The following is a 9798-nucleotide window of genomic DNA, read 5'->3' as shown; positions in this document are numbered from 1 at the left end:
ATCTCTACTGCTTGCATTAGAGTAGTGTAGCATGTTACTACTTCCGTTAATCCTATTCTGATGCATAGCCTGTCCTTGCTACTACTGTTGATACTTTACCTGCAATCCTAAATGCTTAGTATAGGTTGCTAGTTATCATCAATGGCCCTACATTATTGTCCTTCTGCCATGCTATACTATCGGGCCGTGATCATTTGGGAGGTGATCACGGGTATATATACTATATATATTACACATGATACATGTTGTGACTAAAGCCGGGTCGGCTCGCTGAGTACCCGCAAGTGATTCGGAGATGGGGGCTAAAGGGGCAGGTGGTTCCATCCAGGTAGTGATGGGCCTGGGTTCCCGACAGCCCCCTGATGGTTACTTTGTGGCAGAGCGACAGGGCAGGTTGAGACCACCTAGGAGAGAGGTGGGCCTAGCCCTGGTCGGCGTCCGTGGTTACTTCAAAATAACACGCTTAACGAGATCTTGGTATTTGATCTGAGTCTGGCTACTGGCCTATATGCACTAACCAACTACGCGGGAACAGTTATGGGCACTCAACGTCGTGGTATCAGCCGAAGCCTTAGTGAAGTCAGCGATTGAGCGGCGCGTGCCGGATTGGACCGTAAGCCTGCTCTTGTATTAAGGGGGCTAGATCTGCTTCCGGCCGCCCTCGCAACATGCAGGTGTGCAATGGGCGATGGGCCCAGACCCCTGCGCCATAGGATTTAGACCGGTGTGCTGACCTCTCTGTTGTGCCTAGGTAGGGCTGCGACGTGTTGATCTTCCGAGGCCGGGCATGACCCAGGAAAGTGTCTCCGGACAAAGGGGATCGACGGTTGGGAAATGTGGTGCACCCCTGCAGGGAAGTTAATCTATTCGAATAGCCGTGATCTTCGGTAATAGGACGACTTGGAGTTGTACCTTGACCTTATGACAACTAGAACCGGTTACTAAATAAAACACACCCTTCCAAGTGCCAGATACAACCCGGTGATCGCTCTCTAACAGGGCGATGAGGGGAGGATCGCCGGTTAGGATTATGCTATGCGATGCTACTTGGTGAACTTACCATCTACTCTCTTCTTCTGCTACAAGATGGAGGTGGCCAGAAGCGTAGTCTTCGATAGGACTAGCTATCCCCCTCTTATTCTGGCATTCTGTAGTTCAGTCCACATATGTTACCCCTTTTCCATTTGATACCAATGCATTCATATGTAGTGTAGTTCCTTGCTTGCGAGTACTTTGGATGAGTACTCACGGTTGCTTTGCTCCCCCTTTTCCCCTTTCCTATACCCAATTGCTGTGACCAGACGTTGGAGTCCAGGAGCCGGACGCCACTGTCGATAACGACTGCTACTACTCGGGAGGTGCCTACTACTATGTGCAGGCCGCTGACGACGACCAAGAGTAGTTTAGGAGGATCCCAGGCAGGAGGCCTGCGCCTCTTGCGATCTGTATTCCAGTTTGTGCTAGCCTTCTTAAGGCAAACTTGTTTAACTTATGTCTATATTCAGATATTGTTGCTTTCGCTGACTCGTCTATGATCGAGCACTTGTATTCAAGCCCTCGAGGCCCCTGGCTTGTAATATGATGCTTGTATGACTTATTTTATTTGTAGAGTTGTGTTGTGATATCTTCCCGTGAGTCCCTGATCTTGATCGTACACGTTTGCGTGTATGATTAGTGTACGATTGAATCGGGGGCGTCACACTTTCTTTGCACCCATAAATGGAAATTCTCATGGCTTTGAGAGACTCATTGATATCATGCTTAGGTGGAATATATCTAAGTTTCAAAAGAATCAACATCAAGAGAAATTGTATCCACGTTCCTGGCCAACTCATCAATCTTAAGCAAATTTTCTTCAATCAAAGCATTGAAACTCTTTTGCGAACTAATAAATTCTTTAATATTAGATTCAAAATCAGAGGGCATCTTATTATAATTTCCATAAGAATTGTTGTAGGAATTACCATAATTATTAGAGGAATTACTAGGAAACGGCCTAGAATTAAAATTACCTCTATACGCGTTGTTACCAAAATTGTCCCTACCAACAAAATTCACATCCATAGATTCATTATTATTCTCAATCAAAGTAGACAATGGCATATCATTAGGATCAGTAGGAGCACTCTTATTAGCAAACAATTTCATAAGTTCATCCATCTTTCCACTCAAAACATTAATCTCTTCAATTGCATCCACTTTTTTACTAGTAGATCTTTCCGTGTGCCATTGAGAATAATTAGCCATAATATTACCTAGGAGTTTGGTAGCTTCTCCTAAAGTGATTTCCATAAAAGTGCCTCCCGCGGCCGAATCTAAAAGATTTCTAGAAGCAAAATTCAACCCTGGCATAAATTTTTTGTATAATCATCCATAAATTCAATCCATGTGTAGGGCAATTACGTATCATTAATTTCATCCTCTCCCAAGATTGTGCAACATGCTCATCATCAAGTTGCTTAAAATTCATAATATCGTTTCTAAGGGAGATGATCTTAGCGGGAGGAAAATACTTAGAGATAAAAGCATCTTTGCACTTATTCCATGAATACTATTTTCAAGCAAAGACGAAAACCAAGCTTTAGCATGATCTCTAAGCAAAAACGGAAATAGCTTAAGTTTAACAATATCATTATCCACATCTTTCTTCTTTTTCATATCACACAAATCAACAAAGTTGTTTAGATGGGTAGCGGCATCTTCACTAGGAAGGCCAGAAAAGGGATCTTTCATGACAAGATTTAGCAAAGCAGTATTAATTTCACAAGATTCAGCATCGGTAGTAGGAGCAATTGGAGTGCTAATAAAATCATTATTGTTGGTATTGGAAAAGTCACACAATTTAGTAGTATCTTGAGCCATGGTGACAAGCAAGCAATCCAACACACAAGAAAACAAGAAACAGGCAAAAGAGGCAAATTGAAAAAGAGAAGGGGAACGGAAAAAGAGGGCGAATAAAACGGCAAGGGTGAAGTGGGGGAGAGGAAAACGAGAGGCAAATGGCAAATAATGTAATGCGAAGGATAAGAGTTGTGATGGGTACTTGGTATCTCTTGACTTGGCGTAGATCTCCCCGGCAATGGCGCCAGAAATCCTTCTTGCTACCTCTTGAGCACTGCGTTGGTTTTCCCTTGAAGAGGAAAGGGTGATGCAGTAAAGCAGCGTAAGTATTTCCCTCAGTTTTTGAGAACCAAGGTACCAATCCAGTAGGAGACCACGCGTGAGTCACCTCGTACCTACACAAACAAATAAGAACCTCACAACCAACGCGATAAAGGGGTTGTCAATCCCTTCACGGCCACTTGCCAGAGTGAGATCTGATAGAGATAATAATAATAATAAGATAAATATTTTTGGTATTTTTATGATATATATTGAAAGTAAAGATTGCAAAATAAAATAGATTAGAAACTTGTATGATGGAGAATAGACCCGAGGGCCATAGGTTTCACTAGTGGCTTCTCTCAAGATAGCATAAGTATTACGGTGTGTGAACAAATTACTGTCGAGCAATTGATATAAAAGCCAATAATTACGAGAATATCTAGGCATGATCACGTATATAGGCATCATGTCCGTGACAAGTAGACCGACTCCTGCCTGCATCTACTACTATTACTCCACACATCGACCGCTATCCAACATGCATCTAGAGTATTAAGTTCATAAGAACAGAGTAACGCCTTAAACAAGATGACATGATGTAGAGGGATAAACTCATGCACTATGATGTAAACCCCACCTTTTTATCCTCGATGGCAACAATACAATACGTGTCGTTTCCCTTTCTGTCACTGGGATCGAGCACCACAAGATTGAACCCAAAGCTAAGCACTTCCCCCATTGCAAGAAAGATCAATCTAGTAGGCCAAACCAAACTGATAATTCGAAGAAACTTGCAAAGATAAACCAATCATACATAAAAGAATCAGAGAAGATTCATATATTGTTCATAGATAGACTTGATCATAAACCCGCAATTCATCGGATCTCGACAAACACACCACAAAAGAAGATTACATCGAATAGATCTCCAGGAGAATCGGGGAGAACTTTGTATTGAGATCCAAAGAGAGAGAAGAAGCCATCTAGATACTAGCTATGGACCCGGAGGTCTGAAGTAAACTACTCACATATCATCGGAAGGGCCATGGAGTTGATGTAGAGGCCCTCCGTGATCAATGCCCCCTCCGGCGGAGCTCCTGAAAAGGCCCCAAGATGGGATCTCTTGGGTACAGAAGGTTGCGGCGGTGGAAATAGGGTTTCGTGGTGCTCCTGGATGTTTGCGGGGTATATGGATATATATATATACACACACACACACACACATAAACACTATTCTGATCACGGGATCAGAATAATATTCTGATCACAACCTGACCTGCCCCGCTAGTAGTACGTTGAACTTCCCTGTGAACTAGGTTGAACTTCCTCCAACATTGCCCAAATGGGACTTGCGATATACCGTTGGAAAGATATGGACCCCAATATCATGACCCAACTTAAATTTTTGGCAAAATATAAGCGGTTTAAGAGCAATTTTGAAAACCGTTCTTTCTTTGCACAAAAAACATGAATCATATTTTCGATCGCATTTCTAAACCGTTTGTCGGAATGAGGCATATAATATGGCGTTGGAAAGCTGCTGCAAAACCGCTCCTTCCACATGTTGAAAGTTTTGTCTAATTACCTATGGTTAAAGAGTAATTTGAAAAAACGTAAAATTTTGTAAACCGAACAGCTGAGTTCGTTTTTTCGATGTCATTTCTAAACGGCTAATCCAATGGAGGCATATGATATGGCGTTGGAAAGCTTATGAAAATGCGCTATTTTTTCATCTTGAAAGTTTTTTTTTCTAATTTTGAATTGTTTAAGAGTAATTTAGAAAATGGTCCAAGTCCTACCGAGTTTATATTTTTGAGCTAATTTTTTAACCGTGCATCCGAATGCAGCAAATGATATGGCGTTGGAAAGCTTGAACAAATACAAAACTTTTCTATATATATTTCTTCTCCTAATTCATTATGGTTTAATGTCAGTTTTGAAAATGGCTATAAACGTATTTTCGCCATAATTTTTACAAACTTTATCGGAATGGGGCAAATAATATACCGCTGAAAAGCTAAGGAAAATGTGAAACTTTTTCATGTTGATGGTTTTCTCTGATTCCTAGCCGTTTTCAAGTAATTTCGAAAATGGCGAGATCATTCGTTCTGCCTTTATCGCGAAACAGATTCTTCGAAAATGCACCGCGTGAAGAACCTGAACTTCTCGGTGAATGTACCTGAACTTCACTCTGTTTTTCACATGATTTTTTTGCTCGTAGCTCTCCATCCATTGCTCGTAGTTCTCCATCCACTCACCGGAATTGAGCAAATGACATACCATTGGAAAGTTGCTGTAAACATGCAACTTTTCCATGTTGATCGTTTTTTCATACTCGCGGTGATTTTAAAAGTTTTTCATCTAAAATTCATCCACTTTAGTAATTGAACTTCCTGCTGTTTTCAGTTGAACTTCTGTGACGTATTTTCGTTTGTAATTTTCTCATACATCATCAGTGTTACACAAATGATATTTCTTTTGTACAAATCTCTCTCACAATATTTTTTTAACTTTCTCTCACGAAGGACTTGAACTTGCAACAACAAAACTTTTAGTGTTTGCTTTTTTATTCTTTTTTTAATACAACATGCACACCGTGTAGTACATGAACTTCTGGCAGTTATCAACATGAACCTCTCTCGGTTATGTGAAAATATTTGAGTTTTTTAATGAATTTTTCATCTGATTTTTCTTAATCTTTTTTATGAATTTTGAAGCGCTCTATTTTTAATAGTTGAACTTCTTGTTATTTTATTTTTGGACTTCTTGTTTCCATTCTTTAATAACGAGGAAAATCTGAGTTTTCTATAATCATTGAACTTCTCCATCTTTTTAATATGGCCTTCCTGGTTTTATTTCTTAATATTTTTTTATGAAATTTTGAAGCGTTATATTTTTAAAAGTTGAACTTCTTTGTTATTTTATTTTGAACCTCTTGTTTCCATTCTTTAATAACGAGGAAAATCTGAGTTTCTATAATCATCGAACTTCTCCATCTTTTTAATATGGACTTCCTAATTTTATTTTTTTCCATCTTTTATATTTCTTAATTAAACACCAAACTTCTCCCCATTTTTAAATTGAACTTCTTGGTTTTATTCTTCAGTAACAAGAAAAAATGTGTTTTTCATGTACATTGAATTACTCTATTTTTTAAAATTGAACTTCCTAATTTTTTAAAAAATGGGGAAAATCATTTTTATAACTTTTTTGTTGTTCCCTTATTTTAATTTGAACTTATTAGTCATTCTTTAGAACGAGAATCTGAGGTTATTATAAACTTTGAACTTATCTATTATTTTAAATTGAACTTCTTAGTTTTATTCTTTAGTAACAAGGAAAATCGAGTTTTTTGAACTTCTTTGTTTTGAAATTTTGAACTTCTTGATTTTATTTTTTAATAATGTGAAAAATCCGAATTTTTTATAGACATCGAACTTCACCATTTTTAAATTTGAACTTCTTAGTTTTATTGGTTAGTAACGAGGGAAATGTTTTTTATATAAACAATGATATAGCGTTGTTATTTTAATTTGAACTTCTAGTTTTTATAGAATGGAGAAAATCAATTTTTATATAATCTTTTTGAATTGCTCCTCTTTTTAATTTAAACTTCTCTGATTTTTTTTACAAACGGGTAAAATCCGTTATAAAGATTTTTGAACTACTTTTTTTACTTCTTGCTCAATTTTTTACGCATGGCAGAGGCGAAATAGGGAGGATGCACGGGTGGGGCGGAGCCTAGAGGTCGCGCCCACAGCAGTTGCGGCCTTCCTCATCCACGGCGAGCACCTGGATGACCCCGATCTAGATCCTAGATGGGGAAGAACCAGGAAAGGACCTGTGCAGCATGGGGATGGTGGAGCAGCGCCGGTCGGCGGTGGTCGGGAGGCCTGGCGGGGCAGCTGTGCGCCGCGGGGCAGGGCAGCGGCGCGCTGGGAGGAGGGGAGGCGGAGCGCTACAGGCAGGGCGGCGGCGCGCTGGGAGGCCGGGAGGCGCGCCGTTGGGTGGGGCGGTGGTGGCGGTGTGATCCGAGGAGGGTGGCTGCAGTGGCAGCGCGATTTGGGAGGGGCGGAGGCGGCGGATCGGTTCAGGAGGGCGACCGGGGGTCGAGGGGGAAGGGATCCTGGGCTTGGTTCCGGAGAGGCGGCCGGGGATCGAGGGAGAGGGGATCATGGGCTCGGTTCTGGAGAGGCGGCCGGGCGTGGGCGCGGTTCGGGGAGTTCGGGAAGATCTGCTCCGGCCCTATATAGAGCCCCGTGATCCAAATAGTTATTCTAATCCCAGGATTAGAATAGTGTCACTCTATATATATATATAGGAGGAAGAAGTAGGTCGGTGGAGCAACGAGGGGCCCACGAGGGTGGAGGGCGTGCCTAGGGGGTAGGCACGCCCCTGCCTCGTGGCCTCCTCGATTGTTTATTGACGTCCACTCCAAGTCCCCTGGATCACGTTTGTTCCAAAAATAACGCTCCCGAAGGTTTCATTCCGTTTGGACTCCGTTTGATATTCTTTTTCTGCGAAACACTGAAATAGGCAAAAACACAACAATTTGGGCTGGGCCTCTGGTTAATAGGTTAGTCCCAAAAATAATATAATAGTGTAAAATAAAGCCCATTAACATCCAAAACAGATAATATAATAGCATGGAACAATCAAAAATTATAGATACGTTGGAGACGTATCAAGCATAATCAAACCATATGATTTTGTAGGGATGAACTTTCTTTGGCCATGTTATTTTGAGAAGACATAATTACTTTGTTAGTATGCTTGAAGTATTATTACTTTTATGTCAATATTAAACTTTTGTCTTGAATCTTTCGGATCTGAACATTCATGTCACAGTAAAGAAAATTACATTGATAAATATCTTAGGTAGCATTCCACATCAAAAATTCTGTTTTTATCATTTACCTACTCGAGGACGAGCAGGAATTAAGCTTGGGGATGCTTGATACGTCTCCAACGTATCTATAATTTTTGATTGTTCCATGCTATTATATTATCTGTTTTGGATGTTTAATGGGCTTTAATATGATCTTTTATATTATTTTTGGGACTAACCTATTAATCGGAGGCCCAGTGCCAGTTTTTTTGCATATTTTAGAGTTTCACCGAAAAGGAATACCAAAAGGAATCCAAACGGAATGAAACCTTCGCGATGATCTTTCTTGGACAAAAAGCAAACCAGGAGACTTGGAGTGGAAGTTTGGAAATCCGCGAGGCGGCCACGAGGCAGGAGGGCGCCCCCCACACTCGTGGGCCCCACGAAGCTCCACCGACGTACTTCTTTCGCCTATATATACTCTTATACCCTAGAAACATCTGGGGGCCACGAAACCACTTTTTCACTGCCGCAACCTTCTGTGCCCGTGATATCCCATCTTGGGACCTTTTCCAGCGATCTACCGGAAGGGGAATCGATACGGAGGGCTTCTACATCAACACCATAGCCTCTCCAATGAAGTGTGAGTAGTATACCACAGACCTTCGGGTCCATAGTTATTAGCTAGATGTCCTTTTCTCTCTATTTGATCTTCAATACAAAGTTCTCCTCGATGTTCTTGGAGATCTATTCGATGTAATATTCTTTTGTGGTGTGTTTACCGAGATCTGATGAATTGTGGGTTTATGAACTTGATTATCTACGAATATTATTTGGTTCTTCTCTGAATTCTTATATGCATGATTTGATATCTTTGCAAGTCTCTTCAAATTATCGGTTTAGTTTGCCCTACTAGATGGATCTTTCTTGCAATGGAAGAAGTGCTTAGCTTTGGGTTCAATCTTGCGGTGTCCTTTCCTAGTGACAGTAGGGGCAGCAGGGCACGTATTGTATTGTTGCCATCGAGGATAAAACGATGGGGTTTATATCATATTGCTTGAGTTTATCCCTCTACATCATGTCATCTTGCTTAATGGATTACTCTGTTCTTATGAACTTAATACTCTAGATGCATGTTGGACAACGATCGATGTGTGGAGTAATAGTAGTAGATGTAGAATCGTTTCGGTCTACTTGACACAGACGTGATGCATATATTCATGATCATTGCCTTAGATATCTTCATAACTATGCGCTTTTCTATCAATTGCTTGGCAGTAATTTTTTCACCCACCGTAATACATGTTATCTTGAGATAAGCCGCTAGTGAAACCTATGGCCCCCGGGTCTCTTTCTTATTATATTGCATCTCTTTTATTTGCATCGCATCTCATTTACTATTTTCAATATTTACTTTCTAATATATACAACAAAAAATACCAAAAATATTTATCTTACTATCTTTATCAGATCTCACTTTTGCGAGTGACCGTGAAGGGATTGACAACCCCTTTATCGCGTTGGTTGCAAGGTTCTTGATTGTTTGTGCAGGTACTAGGTGACTTGTGTGTTGTCTCCTACTGGATTGATACCTTGGTTCTCAAAAACTGAGGGAAATACTTATGCTACTTTGCTGCATCACCTTTTCCTCTTCAAGGGAAAACCAACGCATGCTCAAGAGATAGCAAAGATACCCCGAACATGCCCCTCAAAGGATTGTTTTCCATAGTAACAAGTGACAATAAATTTCAGCACACTACATAAATGTTTCCTTACCGAATTTCACTTACCAGAAGCGCTTCACTCCCCGGAAATGGTGCCAGAAAATAGCCTTGATGACCCACAAGTATAGGGGATCAATTGTA

Source organism: Triticum urartu, chromosome 4 (assembly GCF_003073215.2).
Source record: "Triticum urartu cultivar G1812 chromosome 4, Tu2.1, whole genome shotgun sequence".
NCBI lineage: Eukaryota > Viridiplantae > Streptophyta > Magnoliopsida > Poales > Poaceae > Triticum > Triticum urartu.
This window is presented reverse-complemented; position numbering follows the sequence as displayed.